Source organism: Dermacentor albipictus, chromosome 6 (genome assembly GCF_038994185.2).
Source record: "Dermacentor albipictus isolate Rhodes 1998 colony chromosome 6, USDA_Dalb.pri_finalv2, whole genome shotgun sequence".
Lineage (NCBI taxonomy): Eukaryota > Metazoa > Arthropoda > Arachnida > Ixodida > Ixodidae > Dermacentor > Dermacentor albipictus.
This window is the reverse complement of record NC_091826.1, coordinates 103,198,591-103,218,520: the sequence shown is the minus strand read 5'-3', so window position 1 is coordinate 103,218,520 and position 19,930 is coordinate 103,198,591. Positions and strand designations below refer to the sequence as shown.

Here is a 19,930-nt window from a genome sequence, read left to right as displayed (position 1 = left end):
ACGTCAGCCGGGTGTGATGGAATCAACGCCAAAATACTAGTTAACACCAGTAACATTTCTAGCCAAGTAATACATCTAATATTTACGCAATCCTTAAAGACTGAAAGCTTGCCCGACGACTGGAAGACGGCCCATGTCGTACCAATCTTCAAGAGTGGCGACCGCTTCCGTGCTATAAATTATCGCCCAATTTCTCTGACCAGCATTCCTTCTAAACTTCTAGAACATATAATCTCATCCAACCTAATGTCTCACCCGGAATCTATCAACTTCTTTTACCCTCACCAGCACGGCTTCAGAAAACTATTTTCATGCGAGACCCAACTCGCAGAGTTCACCTATGACATTCTACATTTCATGGACCTTCATTTGCAGATTGATGGCATTTTCTGGGATTACTCAAAAGCATTCGACCGCGTTTCCCACAATCACCTACTTCAAAAACTCGCATCTATCGCAATCCCAAATAGCATGCAAGGTCGATTCAAATAGGTCGCGAAGCTTCGGGCGAAAAGTGGTTCAGTACAGATTGTCACCGACATCAGCATGGGGGGTTATGGGAGCAGCGATTGAAGCGCGACTATGTTTGGAGGGAACAAACTTTGGGAAAGAAAAACGCGTTTTTTAATTCAAACGAGAGACAGTTAGATTCATTCAACGAAAATAAAATTCCTAGTAAATTTTATATATTCGTTATGAGTTAGGAAAATACGTTTACTTTTATTATTATTAATAAATGCATTTCTTTTCAGCGCCCATCGCTACAGGGGGCGTTGACGCCACTATCACTCGCAGTGCAATGCACGTCTTGAAATGGGCAGAAAGGCGCACTCGCAACACCTGTTGAAATACGCCCCCCTCACAATTTGTGCTTTCTTGCTTGTCGAAGTTTGTCTGAATTTGGTGACGCGGGTAGCTTCATTGCTTCTTAATCTGTTCAGTCAAAAGTAGTGAGTTACGGCCGCCAGATAATTGTGTAGTTGTTTTCGTGCGACTGCGCTGGCCGACGGGCTTGGCATCCGACAATAGGATCAGCACTCTACACCTAAAGCTTTCGTCGGCCTCCAAAGAAAGTATGTTCTCTGCAGGGATGCGATTTCGACAACCGTACGGCTGGCCTTTTCCTGCATCGCTTTCCAGGCTGAAAGCTCGAAACGCCCATCAAGTCGAATGGCGGGGCATTTGAATATATAGCTCCAAAGGAAGAACAACAAAACAAATTTCGCGCTCTCGAAAACAAAATGACGTCACTTCTGCTTTTAACGGACATGTCGTCACGTTATTTTTTCTTCCGCCGGAAGTGTTCCCACCACATGCAGATGGCGCTAAGCCCCATGAACCGGCGATGGACCGCCATGTTTTGAACGTATGGGCTCCTATGGAAGCTTCGCTACCAGGTACATTTACCTTGTAGCATGCTTACCTGGCTTGAGCACTTCTTAAAAGGGCGCACACAGTTTACCTCTGCAAATAACCATAATTCATCTCTTAGCAGCGTAACATCTGGCGTGCCACAGGGTGCTGGTTTATCGCCTCTACATTTCCTCGTCTACATCAATGACTTACCTGCTAACATTAAGAATAAATTACGTCTTTTCGCGGAAGACTGTGTCCTATATTCCCCAATCAAAGGCTCGAATGAAATCGCCGCACTACAACAAGATCTCGATTCCATTGCAGTATGGTGCGAGAAATGGTACATGCCGCTTAACCTTGCTAAATGCAAAGCTCAGTCATTCACCCGCAACCACAGTCACACCCACACAATAAATTCTGCTCCTATCAATTATGCCCCGTCTTACAAATATCTCGGCGTTCACATGACATCGACACTATCATGGGCAACTCATGTTGACACCATGTGTTCTAATGCTTCACACACCCTTGGATATTAAAAACGCAACCTGAAAGCCGCATCACAAGAAATAAAAAAGCTAGCATATCTAGCATTCGTACATCCTCAGTTAGAATATGCGTCATCTATCTGGCACCCTTCCCAATTATATCTAATCTATGGCATAGAAGCAATACGAAATCGCGCTGCTCGGTTTATAACTTCCAATTACTCTCGTGATACCAGCATAACCGCACTAAAACGTACACTTGAACTACCATCACTTGCTTCCCGCCGGATCATCTCTCGCCTCTGCTTGCTTCACACCTTTTATGACCATCCACACTCCAGGTATTCCGTTAAATCCACCCTTACGTACATCATCTCGCTTAAGCCACAGTCGTCCCATAGCAAACATTAACACCCGATCGTCTGCCATGAACACTTCATTCTTTGCCGATGCTATAACCCATTAGAACCATCTCCCAGAAGATATCGTGTCATGCAATGGCCGTGAAACGTTCCGCGAAATGTTGAATAACCACACTGCTTAATTGCCGATACCACCGACCCTTACTCTAACATGATGTTCCTTTTTTTTCACAATTGTCCTTGGCTTGCATTTGTTTATTGTTTCTTTACTGTTCTGTACATTTCTTCTAACATTGTTGCAAGAAATAAAGCCCTCCCTTATGTAATGCCTCCTGGTCTTTAAGGTGAAAATAAATGAAATCAAATCAAATGAATTGCACTATCATCTGGACTATCAACTTCTCGACCTAGCTAATCAGGCATTGGGTGCGCGCGTGCACAGACACGCAGACAATTTCTCTAACGCGCTCTTTACCGCAACTATGCGACTTGTTTCCCACACTTCACACACACACTCCTTTCCACTTTGACATTCCTGATGCTAATCCAATAAAATGTACTTGTCGAACATTTAGGCAGTGCTTCTATGCCGACATGCTACCACGAATTCTAACGAAATTATGGTTGGCAACTGCGAAAATTGCGTGAGATTCTATCGCGACAATACATATATCATTCCCTTGCGTGCCTCATTCACGAACTTTAACCTTCGGAACATACCTCATTGTTTTGTAAAACCTGCCGCGAGAATATTGTTCAATATCTAATGAAAGTTAGCAGCTAATCTGTCAAAATGACTAGTAGGCAACTTTTAGCATAAAGTTAGAAGTGCTTTCATATGGCTACTGTATTTTTAAAGTACATATGGAATACGCCTTTAAAACATTATTTACTGTCTTTGTGCTTTTTTGTATGGTAGTCCCCTTACACCCTACACGTCCTGTAATGCATTCCTGATCCTGAGACAAGACGTGTGAGAAACGAAGTCCAAACGTACAAGAATTGCATTGTATAGCTCTCTCGCTTTCCATAACACGTGAGAATTGTGGTACTGTGTAGGTTTGCCATGCAGAAAGTTAAATGTTACTGAAACATATTTGCTTTTGTTTCCGAAGTGTCAGAATCCAGTGACAAAATTGAATATTTGCTTTTGTAGAGGGAGCTGCCGTGGCACAGGATGCGGCGCCGGCACCGGACTCATCTGACGGAGATGACGCCGCGCAGATTCGTGAGTGTTTTCAGTATTGCAGTGCTGGAATGGCAGTGGTAACTGCATCGTATGCCCGGCTAACCTACAGGTTTGATTTGCTGCACAATATGGGTGCAGAAGGAAACTTCATGGCTGTTTCGTCAAATTAGGGTATATAGACGTTGTTCACTTTATCGTGTTTCATAACCTGAATTCTGATTTGAGGTTTACTTGTGGTTAAATCTGGCTGGTTCCTGTCCAGAGCGTAAAGCATGACAGGTTGTTTCAATGTCTAAAGCTAAATGTTTAATATATTATTACTGCTAGATCATCACAGCCAGCCAACTTCTCATCTGTGCTATACGGCACCATTAAGGGGTAGAATAACGGTTTCCTCTACATTAATGTACATGACTTCTCAGTTATGACTACTGTTTGTGCTGCAGTTTTTCATCTGATGGTGCATTGAATTCAACTTTGGTGTACCATTGTTCTGGTGCAGCAGTTAATTTTTATATTTCTGTTTTCCGAAATGCTTGTTGCAATGTCTGACGCTTTACTTGGGTTTAATAATGTTTAGTATAAAAAATTTATGTACCTTACACCTTCTTTTTGGGCAGTAAAAAGGGCTGCAGTACTCGAAATAAGAAGACACACAACGCAGTTTGTACAGGATGCAAGGAATAATTGCCCATTGAAATCTCGAGGTTTGAAGCAATGACGGCCGGCTTTGGGGGACAAAATTAAAATTAATTAGAATTGACAGTTGGGCGAGTTTGTGCGACAGCGATGTATACGGAGCTGTTCAATGTCAATTTCGAGTTTCATTCTGGGATCGGAGTGGTAAGCCAGTTTTCAAATATTGCGCAGCTGTTGCAAAACATCCCAATAAAGTGACAATGTCAATTAAGGTGCAATGAATATTCGACTAACATATGAATGCAATGATAGGGTTGTCACAAAAAACCCTCCAATTTATATGGCATAAGAACAAGCATTACCTGCTGCGCTTAGTGCATTGATACGACCTTCAGGGCATGCTGCACGTGTCACTACATTGTCGACTTGTTTGTTGTGTTCTTGTTTCAGCAGACTCATGCACAATGTGTCTTTTGTAAACATAATTGAAATTCACCCACAAAATTGGTGCAGACTTAATCAAGTCAAGGGCCTGCCTCGCGGAACGCTTCCGAGTCACCAAAATTAGCCTACTCATTCCACACCCACAGCGCCGCATTCGATTCCGCTTCGATGTACCTCCACTGCTTCTCGCTTTCCTAGTATTCGCGGATTGATGAACCATGGTACATATGTTTGGAGCGAAGGCGGGGCACGCCTAGACTCACAGCACCGCCATTGTCCGACCTTCCGTGTATGATGGTCTGTTCTGTTTCGTGTTTTCGAGCAGAGGCCTCACATTGGCTCCCGTTCCCACATTTCATGTCACCCTCATGCCTCGTAGTCACCGACGAGATCATCAGCGCTCTTGCCTAGCTGCTTGCGTTCCTGCTGCAATCTATCGTCCGTAGCAGGAGCCGGGCTCTCCCCTTGTCATTTAATGTAGGTTTCATATAATAATTACTCGAGAGAACTCTGGCGCTAGTGTCAATGGCAGCTGCAGTAGCAGTGGTTGCACCAGCGTGGGAATTATGGGAGGTACATGGATTTGCCTAATTTCGTCCTTTTGGCTTCAAGTGGCTTTGTGACTTCGTAAGCTCGCCATTTTCAACAGTGTACTGTGTAATTGGTAGTTAAATAAACATTAACATTGTCCGACAGCAGGATTTGAACACAGTACCTCAATCACAGACGCCGGATATTGAAACCATTAGGCCACAGATGCATGTATCGATAAACGATGTGAAGCACCCTTACGAATTTGTCGCAGGCATCAGTCACCTTGAGATGTTTCGTGAGTTTCGATTTGCCCACTTCGACAAGCTCAACATTTTCAATTAGAGTTGCGATTGTTTTGATTGCTATGAAATTTACGACAGTAAGATTTATAGAGGGTAACATACAAAGCCGCAAAAACTTCTGAATACACAAGCATGAATATGCGACAAATCCACGTACCTCCCATCATCCCCATGGCAGGACGACTGCAGCACCAGAGTTAGCACCAGTATATTGTAGGAAACCCTATGCCCCTTGTCCTCGAAAGCCGGATCACGGGTTCAAACGTATCCTCTCGCTCCATTCATTCGCGCAGCGCCGTCTCACCTCTGACTTTTATCAAATATAGAACTGCTTTTTCATGAAGTTGACCAAGTTGTATGTTGGGCTTGAGGGTACGGCATGATGGGAGCAAAAGGCGTAGGGCACTAGAAACTGGAGAAAAGGACAGACTACATGTGCATCCGGAACACACAGACCCTCTTTGGAAATACGGTAATTCTTGGAAAAGGCGTCAACAAGATGATCAGGCTTGTCATTGAGGCATATCGCATCGCCAGCTTTGGTGATGAGATGGCTGGTAAAGAGTTGGAATTCATGTACCTGGCATGATTTTTTTTCGCAAAACAACACATACTGTCACGAGTGGTGCTATCTGGTTGCTCAGCACATGTTCTTTGCAGCCGAGTGAAGAGTATGCTGTGATCCCGCAATTTTTGTGGTTGTGTCCTTTTCCTCGCTTTCTGGTGGGCTACGCCTCGCGCCTCCATCAAGCTATTTCATGTAGTTCTTTCATTGTAGCATGGAAAGTTGTTTAGGAGTCTCGTATAAAGCCTATAAAGAAGCAAAAAAATTTATTTCGCCGATTTCTGCTCGCACACTACAAAATAGTCCGACAAATTACCATTCACTTGCACGATATTTTTGACAAAGTCCATGAATATGTAATTTCTGTATGACATGAAAGCCTGGAAATAACTTTTGTTTTGCAAATAGTAGCGGTTGCTTCATAATTAAACTGTAAAATACCACCACACTGATAAACATCATAATATTGCCACCTGGTGTTTTGAGCCAGTGAACATTCAGCATTGCGTGCCCAGCAAAACGCCGAAGGAGACGACGAAATCGAAGATCCCGCGCCAGCTGGAGAACCATCGCTCAGTGCTTGGCAATATTCATCTCTGGCTGATCCTACTGTCACTTATTCTTGTGTAAGAGCGTGACAAACTGGTGGAGGTGCTGGGTAATTTAATCTATGCACCACACCCTTCCGAGCAGTAGGAGCTCCAGCCCTGTACCGGTGGTTACGCCTGTACACCGCGCCAGCAGAAGGATCCGTGGACAAGCCCCTGAGTTTGGACTCCTCGCAGAGAAAATGGCAGCTCCGACCACGCCAACAGGTATGGAAGGCCCAACGCCGATTCATTGTACGCTGCTGAATCCGCGAACGCCGAATCCCTTCCACGGCGCCATACATGAGGATGTTGAAGACTGGCTGGTCCACTATGAACGTGTCGCCGCGTTCAACAAGTGGGATGACGCAGAGAAACTGAAAAACGTATATTTCAGCCTTAACGATGGTGCACGTGTTTGGTACGAGAACCGTGCAGATGCCCTAAATTCACGGGCAGAATTCAAACGCCGGATTCTTGAGACGTACGCGAGCCCTGATCGCCGGGAGCGAGCAGAGCGTGATCTTCAGTGCCGTATACAAATGCCGAACGAAGGTGTCGCAATGTATGTCGAGGATATGACGCGTCTCTTTCGCCGAGCCGACCCCAGCATGTCGGAAGAAAAGAAGGTGCGGTACCTGATGCGCGGAGTGAAAGAGCAGCTGTTCGGCGGTCTCGTGCGCAGTCCTCCCAAAACAGTGTCAGAATTTCTTTCCGAGGCCGTCACCATTGAACAGACGCTTCGGCAGCGGGCACCATCCTACGAACGCCAAGTGAACGCTGCCTCTCCTACGGACTTCATCGGAGCTCTCGGGGGCCACGTCAATTTCTTTCGAGAGCTCATTCGTTCCGTCATCCGCGAAGAACTCCAGAAGCTGTCGGTACCCTCACAGCCGACGCTCAACTCCTTGTCCAGCGTTCTCCGTGACGAAGTCCAGCAAGCGCTAAGAGAACCACCATTCAACACCGAAGCTCGACCACTAAGCACTGACAGCTCCCGCATGTCGTATGCGCAAGCTTTGAGGCAACCTGCCCCACCTCCCTCCCCGCTTCGCACCACGTGCCCGGCCATGCTACAGCCCGTCCAAGCGGCCTCGTATTACCAGAACCACCGACAGGCCCCAAGGAAATCAGACGTGTGGCGGGCACCTGATCGCCGTCCCCTTTGCTTTCACTGTGGCGAAGCTGGGCACGTCTACCGACAGTGCTCCTATCGCGAGCTCGGACTACGCGGATTTTCAGCAAACTCGCCGCGGCCTAGGTTCGGCCAGCGTCCTCCTGAAATTGAACAATACGTTGCCCAACAGTGCGGATCCCCATCAACTCGACACCAGTCACGCTCCCCTTCGCCGCGGCGGTTTTCTCCGACTCGCCGTGCGTATTCGAGTGTGGTGCGGGGTCGGTCGCCCAGCCCGCGCCGGGAAAACTAACCACAGCGACCTTCGAGGGCGAGGCCGCTCAGTCTGGACGTGCTCAAGGACCCCTACTGACGCGTACGCGGACCGACGATACATCGACGACGACGGTACCTGCTGATTACAGAAAAAGAATTTCCTTGGACATTCCTGTACTCCTCGACGGTCGCGAATTGACTGCTTTAGTCGACACTGGAGCGGATTATTCTATAATCAGCGAAAAACTGGCCACCCTTCTGAAGAAAGTGACAACGCCTTGGAATCAAGCGCCAGTTCGTACAGCTGGCGGGCACATCGTCACCCCACTCGGCATGTGCACGGCAAGAATACAGATTCGCGGCTCTACGTTTGTTGCCAGCTTAAGCATTCTCCCTCAGTGTTCTCGAGACCTAATCATCTGCATGGACTTTCTCCGGGAGCACGGAGCTATCATCGACATTCGCCAACGCCTCGTCACTTTCTCGACAAAGAGCGCGGCAGCGACGACCAACACCATCAACCCTCGAGCAACTCTTCGTGTCGTCGACGACGCTGTCCTGTTACCACCACGTGCAAGTGTCGCAGTTCAGGTGGCATGTGACAGACTCTTACACGGTGAAGCGGTCGCAGAAAGCAATCGCTCTCTGCTGCTTTCTCAAGGTGTTTGCGTAGCAAGAAGCCTTATTGATCTCCATGATGGCCACTGTGAGGTTCTTGTCACGAACTTCAGCTACGAACACCGGCACCTTTTCCCCGGTACTGTCATCGCCTACGCCGACCCGATCGCTGACGTCACGGAGTGTTTTGTTTCCGAGGCAATCGACAATGCTGAACCATCTATACGCAACGTCGACATTAGTCCTACGCTTCCTGAAGAGAACAAACAACACCTCCGTGAGCTGTTGCTCCAGTTCCACTCTTGCTTTGCACGGTCGTCGAAGATACGTCAAACGTCGATTACGAAACACCGTATCATCACCTATGACGACGTGTCCCCCATACGGCAACTGCCTTATCGTGTTTCCCCGACCGAACGACACGCCATTCAAACGCAGGTGAAGGAAATGCTTCAAGACGGCGTAATACAGCCTTCATGCAGTCCCTGGTCATCGCCAGTCGTTCTCGTTAAAAAGAAAGATGGCACGCTTCGGTTTTGTGTTGACTACCGGAAGCTAAACAACGTCACAAAGAAAGACGTGTACCCGTTGCCTCGTGTCGACGATTCTCTGGATAGATTGAGGCGCGCGAAGTATTTCTCCTCTATCGATTTGAAAAGTGGCTACTGGCAAATTGAAGTAGATGAGCGGGACCGTGAGGAAACCGCGTTTGTGACTCCGGACGGCCTTTACGAATTTAGAGTACTCCCTTTCGGCCTCTGTTCCGCGCCAGCCACATTCCAGCGAATGATGGATACAGTTCTCGCTGACCTCAAATGGAAAAGCTGCCTCGTCTATCTCAATGATGTTGTTATCTTTTCGTAGACTTTTGACGAGCACCTTCGACGGCTTCGGAATGTACTCGAAGCCATTCGATCGGCTGACCTTACACTCAAGCCAGAGAAATGCCATTTCGGTTACGAGGAACTGAAGTTCCTTGGTCACGTCGTAAGCGCGGCAGGTGTTCGGCCCGATCCCGAGAAGACTGATGCCGTAGCTGCTTTCCCCACTCCAACCGACAAGAAAAGTGTCCGACGGTTTTTGGGCTTGTGTGCCTACTATCGGCGCTTCATTGAAATTTTTTCGAAGATTGCAGAGCCGCTATTTCGCCTTACACGTGACGACCTACCATTCCTCTGGACTGATGAACAACAGACTGCCTTTGCGGAGCTACAACGTCGATTGTCTTCTCCTCCCGTGCTCGGTCATTTTGATGAGGATGCTGACACAGAAGTACGCACTGACGCCAGCAATATCGGTCTCGGAGCTATCCCGGTGCAACGGCAAGACGGAACTGAACGAGTTATCGCCTACGCAAGCCGCACTCTGTCACGGGCAGAGTCAAATTATTCCACCACAGAGAAGGAGTGCCTTGCGGTTATTTGGGCTACTACAAAGTTTAGGCCGTATCTCTACGGGCGGCCATTTAAAGTGGTGACCGATCATCACGCTTTGTGCTGGTTGACCAACCTCCGAGACCCTCTGGACGATTGGCACGTTGGAGTCTGCGACTCCAGGAGTTTGACATCACCATCGTATACAAGTCTGGTAGGAAACATGAAGATGCTGACACGCTATCACGAGCACCTGTTGCATCTCAGAATCCTGAGGAGGAAGACGACAGCGCCTTCCTGGGAGCCCTCAGCAGACCAGACCTACTCGCTAAACAACGATCGGACGCTGAGTTAAGGCCCATCATTGATCACTTAGAAGGCGGCATCGCGCCCATTCCTCGCCCACTTTCGCGACGGTTGTCATCATTTTGCCTTCGAGAGGGCATCCTATACAAAAGAAACACAGGTGCCGGCGACAAGCCACATCTTTTAGTAGTTCCTCAAGCCCTTCGCGACGACATCCTATTAGCCTGCCACGACGAGCCGACATCTGGTCACTTGGGTTACTCAAGGACTCTGGACAGTGTACGGCAAATGTACTACTGGCCTGGCCTGACTGCTTGCGTCAAACGCTACGTGAAAGGATGCCGTGAATGCCAGCGCCGAAAGTCACTACCCTTCAAGCCTGCAGGCCTTCTACGACCCATCGACCCTCCGCGTACGCCGTTTGACTGATTACTTGACGCGTTACGCTGAGACGAAGGCACTACCACGCGGGACAGCATCGGAAGTTGCCCAGTTCTTTATGCACCACATTGTGCTTCGGCATGGCGCACCATCATTCATCATCACTGACCGAGGGACGGCATTTACGGCGAAGCTTCTGGACGACATCTTGAAGTTGAGTTACACGACTCATCGAAAGACCACTGCATACCACCCTCAGACTAACGGCTTGACAGAAAGACTAAACAAAACACTGGCAGACATGCTCTCTATGTACGTCGATGTGCATCACAAAACGTGGGACGAAATCCTGCCGTACGTAACGTTTGCGTACAACACTGCCACACAGGAAACTACACGATTTACGCCGTTTCACCTCGTTTATGGTCGAGATGTTCAAACTATGCTAGACGCCACGATTCCGTATGAAGACATTGATCAGCTCGACCAGTTAGCTCCTGGCGTCGAGGAGTACGTTCAGCGTGCCGAGGAAGCACGTCAACTGGCCCGTGTCCACATAAGACAGCAGCAGTGTACAGATGCCATAAGGTACAATCTTCACCATCGACAAGTTACCTATGAGCCTGGTGACCAAGTTTGGGTTTGGACGCCCATTAGACGGCGAGGCCTCAGCGAGAAACTCCTGAGCAAGTACTTTGGACCATACACAGTACTAAGGCGTGTAAGCGACGTGAACTATGAAGTAATTCCAGACGGAGACCTACCATCGCCCAAGCGCCGTTTACCACGCGCAGAGACTGTACATGTCGTCCGCCTCAAGCCGTATTTTGCACGGTGATGTTAAGTCTACTGGGGAAACAAACTCTTGTTTTTTGCTGTCGTCGCGTCGTCCTCCAAAGAACTGCGAAGTGATTTTTCTTTTCTTTTTTTGCTCCCGCCGACAGAACCCATTTTTTTTCCCTCGTGTGCATGCCCGTATGTGTGCTAGCGCGTTTCCCCCCCTTTTTTATGTCCTACCTAATGCGCGTACCTTTCGTGTACTTCTTGTGTTTGAGCATCGAGTCGATGCTTCATAGGGAGGGGGAATAATGCCAGCTGGTGTTTTGAGCCAGTGAACATTCAGCATTGCGTGCCCAGCAAAACGCCGAAGGAGACGACGAAGGCGAAGATCCCGCGCCAGCTGGAGAACCATCGCTCAGTGCTTGGCATTTTTCATCTCTGGCTGATCCTACTGTGACTTATTCTTGTGTTAGAGCGTGACAATATATTACTACATCTGTGGCGCTGCCAAGGGATGTTGAGCCATCATCAGCAAATCGCGCACTGTGATAACAGCTATGAATAGTACTTTGTACAACTGTCATTTCGTAGCATATTCTGAAAAATTAACTATGGCAGTTGATGACAACAAGGTTCGTGGTGCAGTCTCTTAGGGACCCTTGTCTGTATACCATTTCTTTTAACCAATTGTTATGAATGAATGACAAACTGAAACTGACCGTCTCATTGCTCGTTTATAGCATATAAATTTGTTAAATGCGGTTGCATGTGTTGCATGATTTTCTTTGTACCAGAACTTTAGTTTAACATGTCTTTGTTGCAGACCCCGCTCTTGCCAACCGCTTGCCGGTTGCCAAGCGGTTGGCAAGAGCGGGGTTGGCAAGCAGGTTGAGCGGGTTGGCAAGCATGCCGCCAGTTTTTTTTCAAGGAGCTTGCCATATAAAAGCAAAGTGTTGGCTGACGCCGAGATGCAGGTGTCGCTCGTCCAAGCAAAAAAAAACTCTTCGAAACAGTGAAACGCAACACTGAGATGTTGTGCCTGGGCCGAGAGTATGTCAGGACAGTTGAGGTTGAATTACCAGCTGTTGCGAGAGAATCTCACCTGCGATAAAGATCGGGCCTCAAACCAATTAGCTGATAGAAATAGCTCGTATTCGAAAATGTTCTGTATGCATCTCTTTATTTGTATTTGAGAATGTTCGACTCGATTTTTAATGGGTTTTACTATTACTTTCGAAGATACCTTATTCGCTGTGCATTTATCATAACTCTCCCCTCAGATTTCTTTTTCAATGAAACGCGTACTCATTACTATTCAAACAGGATTAAGTTGTTAACTTTGTTTTTAAAAAGCTTGCTTACTAGGAAGCGACATCATCGAGCAACATGGTGTCTGGCGGTCGTTGACATAAAACTACGTTCTGTGTCACTCAGGATATTTTGCAATGGCACTCAGGGAAAACCTGGAAAATTCAGGGAATTTGGAAATGTCATCTTGGTAGACACCCTGACAGTAGTTTTTGTTCGCTCCATCACTGCGAAATACATAATGCCTGTTATGCTGTACATTTGAACTGCTTGGATTTATAACTATGTTTACGGCGACATGATTGATGCTGGCTCAACCGCACTATAAGCGGGTACAACTGAAGGCCCCTGGCAGTTCACTGCGCCCCCCCCCCCCCCCACGATGATTACGTTACAGGAGTAAAGCGAAAAAGTTTACCATCGCCACCAGTAAAGCGTGAGAGCCAGCTCAATATCCCCACACCGTCCAGTTTTCCGGGGTAAGAGAAAACGCAAGGCGGCGAGCGGAGTCCCCTCAGCGGCCCTCCCAGCGAAGCCAGCTCAGATTCACCCTTCAGGCTACGTTCACATGAAATAACTTGACAAAATCTGCCCGCCTAAGCGGCGAATTGGGCGGGCATCCAGCCGCCGAGCCCGAGTGGTATTGGACCGATTTTTTTTTTTCACGACGGTGAAGCGGGAAGCGGTTCCTCTTAACCGGGAGCTGCAGTAGCATGTAAGCATGCAGTCGTAAAATTTCACATTTTCCGTTCTGCACTGACTATTTTTAGGAAAAGCCAGTAGCTAGAACTATCAGAACTGTCTTCTTTATCTTCCAGGGTAGACGAAAGTCTACCCTGGAAGAGTCTGGCAACCTACGAAGCAGTCGTTTAATGAACTGTCAGCATTAATCCAGTGATAACCAGTGCTGCACATTTCAGCTTCACTGGTTAACCATCTGTGCGGAGTGCTTGGGCATTGATGTTTTTCTTATGACAAATTATGTGGCTCATAAGGGGACATATGGCTCATAGGTTTGCTAAGTAATAATAGTCTTTATTTGTTTTGCTGCAGATGGACGAGAACCAGGAGGACGCCGCTGCAATAGGTAAGCCACAGTATTTCATGATTCAAGATGTTTTCTGTTCACTAGGACCCTGGGGCTGGCACAGACGCCTGGCCGCAGAAGTGATAGAGGCACCATACCAAAGTAAAATTCTGGAAAGCACCTATAGCAGCTGCACATCTATCACTGGCTCTCTGATCCTAAGTTCTACCGCCATTCTAAAGTAAAGATGATTTGGCAGGCTACTGACAATCAGAGCCTTCATTCAATAACATGGTCAATTCTAAAAAAAGGCTCACTGATTGTACTGGAGATTGCTATCAATGGTGCAGCCTGTGGGTACAGGCTGCCTGAATGTACACTGAAACTATATTCATGCCCACACAGTTCTGCACGTCACGTGGTTTGCAACCTAGGCACCATGCTCTTTGTAGAGCAGCAGCAGCAGCAGCTGCAAAGACTGCCCTATAAAAACTAAAAGCGGGGGGGGGGGGAGCACTTCATACCAGAGGCCACAAGTACAAGAAGCCCCACTTCACAAAACACCCCAAAGACTACAAATATGGTACCTTTAGAGAAGTGAAGGGGAAACTTTGAAGGCCGTTTTCTCAACCTTTTCTGCCTTTCTGCTCAGTTTCTGGAGCAGATTTCTTTGTTACCGTTTGACATATTTTGACTTCGTTTGCTTTGTCACGTTCCTTGGGCTGCAATGCAGGTTGTTGTATTCTCGCTTTCTTATCTTGGCCCTTTATAAGTTTACGATATGGTTATTCGTCTACCCTGAAAGTGTTCTCTATGAAAGTAACATAAAGATGCCACTCCAAAAAATCTGTGTTGTGAAAAAAAAAGCAACAATGTCACGACGTTGAGGACGTATTTACTTATGCAGTCAATACTTAACAAGCCTTCTATCACGTTTTTTTAATTTCCCCACGCTATCCACAAGTAAGACAGAGAAAAATTCTGCTGAATAACATTGAATCAAATGTTCTCAAGATATCGCTCTGAAACTTTTTTGGGAGCATCAGGGGACATTCTATACATTTGTGCGAATTTTCATCAAAACCCACGAAGAAACAACGAAGTTCACTTTCAAAGCCACGTCCCCCCTTAACTTGTTTTCAGCATCTTTGTCAGTCTCCAAGTTTTTTGCCCCATATCACCAAAGGTAGAACGCATTGATTTTACACCTTTCTATTTAATGCTAACGGTGAACTTCCAGTCAGGACCTGACTATGTCTGCCTTAGGCAGTCCAAACTATTTTTATCCTTCTTTAAATTTCAGTCTCTTGATCAAGGTCCTTTGTGAGTAATTGACCTATGGTGAGTGTGCTCCTTCGCAGACCCTACAGACTGACCGGCAACCTTGAACTCTTGTTCCCTTGCCCGGCTATTGATAATTACCTTCGTCTTCTGCATATAGACATTCAACACCACTCTTTTATTACTCTCTCTGTTCAGGCCCTCAATCATTTGTTGTAACTCATCCCCGGTGTGGCTGAACAGGACAATGTCATCTGCACATCTGAGGTTGCTGGGATATTTGCCATTGAGCCTTAACAGTTTAATTGCATGAATACTTACAAGCATTCGGTGAATAGCGTTGTAAAGACTGTGTCTCCTTGTCTGGCCCTTGTCTGACCCCCCTTTTTTTATAGGTATCTTCCTACTTGTGGAGAATTAAGGTAGCTGTAGATACTTTCCAAGATATTTATGTAAGCATCCTGTGGTACTCCTTCCTTAGATAATGCCTCTATGACTGCTGGTACCTCTACTGAATCAAATGCCTTTTCGTAATCTATGAAAGCCTTATAGAGAGGCTTATTGTACTCTGCGGATTTTTCGATTATCTGATAAATGACATAGATGTGATCCATTGTAGAGTGTCCCTTCGTGAAGCCAGCCTTGTCCCATGGTTGACTATAAAGTCCAGTGTTGCCCTTATTCTATTGGAGATAATTTTCGTGAATATTTTACATATTACTGGGTGTAAGCTAATGGGCCTATCATTTTTCAATTCTTTTAACGTCGCCCTTTTCTGTATTAGTATAATGCTTGCATTCCATTTTTCTAGGACACTTGCAGTCGATAGACACCTCGTATAAAGAGTGGCTCGTTTTTAAAGCATGGTCTCCACCATCTTTGATTAAATGGACTGGTAGTCTATCTTCTCGGGCTGCTTTTCCCAGTTTCATGTCTTGCAGTGCCCTTCTAACTTCATAGCTAGTTATGGCAGAAGCCTCTAAGTTGTTCATTACTACTTTGAACGGAGGTATCGCGGCTGCTTTTGGTACTGTACAGGTCAATATCGAATTCTTCCGCTGCTTTTGCTATGTCTGAGAGATTGCTGATATTACCCTGTTTGTCTTTGAGGGCATATATTTTTGTTCGTCCGATGCCTAGTTTCCTTCTCACTGTTTTCAGGCTAGGTCGATTTTTTACTGCTTTTTCCGTCTTTCTCAAGATATAATTTCTAGTATCTCTTAGTTTCTGCTTTTTGATTAGTTTTGTTGGTCACATTCATTCTTTTTCGTTTTTTTAATAGGTCCCTTGTTACTTGGCAGTGCTTACCTACTGGTTGCCTTGGGGCCTTACCTGCCACTTCAGTTGCTTCTTCTAAAGCCAGCCTAGTTATGGTTTATCAATATGGCCCTTACTCTCTTCAAATGAATGGATCCTTGCAAAACGCAGACTGATGAGAACATGTATAAGCTTGCTGCTTGCCGCTTTTCAAACAAAGAAAACATCGGCCCGATCCGTCGAAAGCCGTGAAAGCCTGCAGTGTGCGGTGGGTCCCTCAAGGCAGATGAAGGGAGAGATGAGCGTGGAGAGGGAATCGAGTCAATCGGGACACACTCTGATATCGATGCCAGGCTGAAGAAAATGGAGGCTTTCCGGGAAGAGCTTGTGAAACAGGTTGAGCAGATAAAAAATGAGCTAAATAGGGAGTGTGATGAGCGGAAGGTGCTGGAAGACAGACTTCAAGCAGCCGAGGAAACGTCGAACGGGGCCACCATTGTGAACGAGAATGGTCATGACAATTGAACGTAGTCCCCCAACGTGACAGGAGAGGGAGTGTAGCAAAAGATGTGGGAATGCGTGTAACGTAGGGAGGAGGTAGCTGGAAAGTGTGGCACCTATTTTGAGGCCGCCACAGGCAAAGCAGGAGCGCGACTCACGCGGAAAAGATCAAAGAGAAGGAGGGAAAGGTGCGAGAGAGTGAAATGGCGGCTATTTCCGGCTACTTAAACCTGGCTAGGTGCTCGGAAGGAATTGTGGAGAGGTTGACAGGCGATTGAATAGTGGCGATAGGTACATTTCCAAAGTAGACGCTGAGTGCTGCCATGAAACGAGTAAAAACAAAGCTCACGGAAAATACCTACGTGCACAACCTTCTAATAGTACCAGGTGGGCTAAACGACGTCCTAAACAGTAATGGGAGAGGATTAGCCCAGTTCTTGGTGAAGGGGGTGGGTAACATGCGTGAGCTATCCCCTCAGGTGCGTAATCGTAGTATTCACAATGTTGGAGGTGCGTGTACGAGACAGATGTACAAAGAGCGGTAGTGGCTGCTAATGAGGCAATATGGAATATGAGGTGATAGAATGGTTTGGAGGTTGTTGAAGCAAACAGGGAAGTGAGAAGGTGTGATGGTTGTAAACGAAACGGGATCCACTTGAAATACAGGCTTGGACGAGAAAGGGGCTGGTGACTTGATAATCATGCTGTTGCTTCTTTAGGAGGCCCACGCGCGCTTCAGGAAGCCAGGGTAGGTAGTAAGGAAGAAGGTCCCCTAAAGGAACCTCAGTATAGCATCACGATTAGTAACCGAAAAATCAAGAACCGAGAAAGCTTGCCATGCAATAGGCTACGTAAACATGCAGGGCAACAGAAGAAACGAAAAGTGGGCAGAGATTGATGAGCACTTCACTGGAGAAGAAATATAAAACAAAAAGTGTATGCGGTTAAAGGAACGCACCGTAGAGACCCGGAAGAACTGTCAGTGATTGAGAATTACGTTTGGGAAGGGTTCAACATAACTAAGTTAAAAAGAAGGGGAGAGGAAGTCAGAATGCTTATCAATCTGGTGCCAAATGGAAAAGAGTAAATTCAAAATTTCAAGAGCCTCTTTGGTTACCAGGCACATTTAGTGGGGAAAAAACTTGGCTGGGCGTTACGTAATTTTGTACCAGAAATAATTGCATATAGAAGAATGAAGAGTTAGTGGAGTGTATAAGCGCTGATATTAGAGGTTTCGGGAATGATGCCAAAATTATCCTATTAGGTGATATGAATGCCCACATACAAGATTTAGATGGCTATAGCGATAACAACGAGAAGTCAACGCAAGAGCTCTGTGAGCATCGTAACCTCGTTATCGTGAATACAGTGCCTAAGTGTGAAGGGTAGATCACGTGCGAAGTGGGAAACTGTCTATGAACCATTGAAAACTGTCTGATAACAGAAGGAATTTGTAAGTTGAGATAAATGGTCATTGATGAGGAAGGGCAAAGGAGCACAGGGAGCGAAAATAAACATATCATTTTGAAAATGGGATACGGGGTGGGAAAGAGAGCATGGAGTTCAAAATGGCCAGTGCAAATTTGTGCGCTGAACAATTAACAATTATAGTCACTAGAGTCGAAAAAGAACTTGGCAAATGGCCAAGTCAAGAGTGAGAAGATAGTGAGCTTCCAAGCTTAATAACGACAAAAATACAAATAGATAAACCACATGTTCGTTGGAAAGGGAAAAAACGAAAAGCTGGTGGAACAGGATGATAACGAGAAGCGATAGTGGAACGACAGAAAGCATCTCGAGAGCACAGGCACGCAAAGATTGCGCAGTTGCCTAGGGATGAAGTAAACAGGAAATGTGAAATAGACACCGGGAGAAAAAAATGTATGGTTCAAATACTATTGCAAGCAAAGATAAAAAGGTGAAAGTGAACGTTGGTTGTCACAAATACATGAGAAAAAGAAGAACGTACCTAGATTATTTTGGGAACACCTAAAATAATTAGGCAGGAAATCAACAGCAATACTAACTATCCTGGAGGAAGATGGAAACAAACTGGAAGCGGCAATAAACTACAGCCGAATCTTTCCAAGACAACGACGAGGTTATTTTTGGAAAAAAGAAGAAATCAATAAAGAGAACCAGATGGAGAGGGAGCTGGTACTGACAAATTTCAACTGGAAGAAAACCGAAAATACAAAAGCACACAGCCACATGGCTAGACGAGGTTCTTGTTAGGCTGAATAATGAACTAGTACCAACAAGTAAATCAGCGCTCGTGAAAGCAATGACAAAAGCTTTAAAAGACAGACGAATACCAGTCAGTTCGCTACAAAGTAAAAGAATGAATTTAATTTATAAAGGTATGGGGCAGAAAGATAGTTCACTTGTATAGACCGTTGACGGTCGACAATGCAGACGATCAAATTAAATCTGCAAGCATGGACAGATAATAATGGCATTTTGGAAGAACTTTCGAATGGCTCTAGAAGAGGTAGGAGTTTTGGTGGTAACATATTTGTTCTTACTCACTGTATTGAAATATGAAGAGTAGAAAGTAGACCGTTATATGTGGCCTTTTTAGACATTACAGGAGCGTATGACAACGTAGACCGCAACGGTTTGTGGGATATTCTGGAAGGGGAAGGCTTAGGTGACGATTGTCTACAGCTTTTGAGAGCTTCACCTAGAAAATACCACTTGCATTGAAGGGGAATGGATGAGGAGCGAGGAGAAAGTTTCTATCAACAAAAAAGTGAGGCAGGGATGCCCTATATCTCCTTGTTTATGATGTACATGATGTACATGGTGAGGATGGAGAGGGCACTTGAAGTAAGCAATATCGGGTTGAACCACTTATACAAACAGGTGGGTACAGTAGTAGAGGAGCAGCTTCCAGGTTTATTTTATGTGGACGACATTGTGAGGCTAGCGCAGAAGCAAAGTTATTGGCAACATGTGGCAAACATCTGTGCACTGGAAAGCGAGAATTTAGGTTTGAAATTTAGGGTTAGAAAATCAGGTGTTATGGTATTCAATGAGAACAGTGAACATACTGTGGCAATACAGCGCCAGGAAATACGTAACGTAAAATATAAATACCTTGCTATATGGATAAAAGAGGGCAACAGATATATGGAAACAAAGGAAGAAATAACAATCAAGGGTAGAAAAATGCTGGCATAATGAAGCACAGAGTGCTATGGGGATACAATCGGCACAAGGTACTCCGAGGCATCTGG

General features: G+C 46.0%; 1 protein-coding gene across 1 annotated transcript in view; it reads left to right on the top strand.

Moving 5' to 3' along the window:
- Positions 1-19,930, top strand: part of LOC139061313 (uncharacterized) — a 413,371-nt gene that overhangs the window by 337,262 nt on the left and 56,179 nt on the right. The window contains exon 10 of the transcript XR_011515359.1: positions 13,679-13,712. The gene's annotated coding sequence lies outside the window, so the exon portion shown is untranslated. The remainder of the gene's footprint in view (positions 1-13,678; positions 13,713-19,930) is intronic.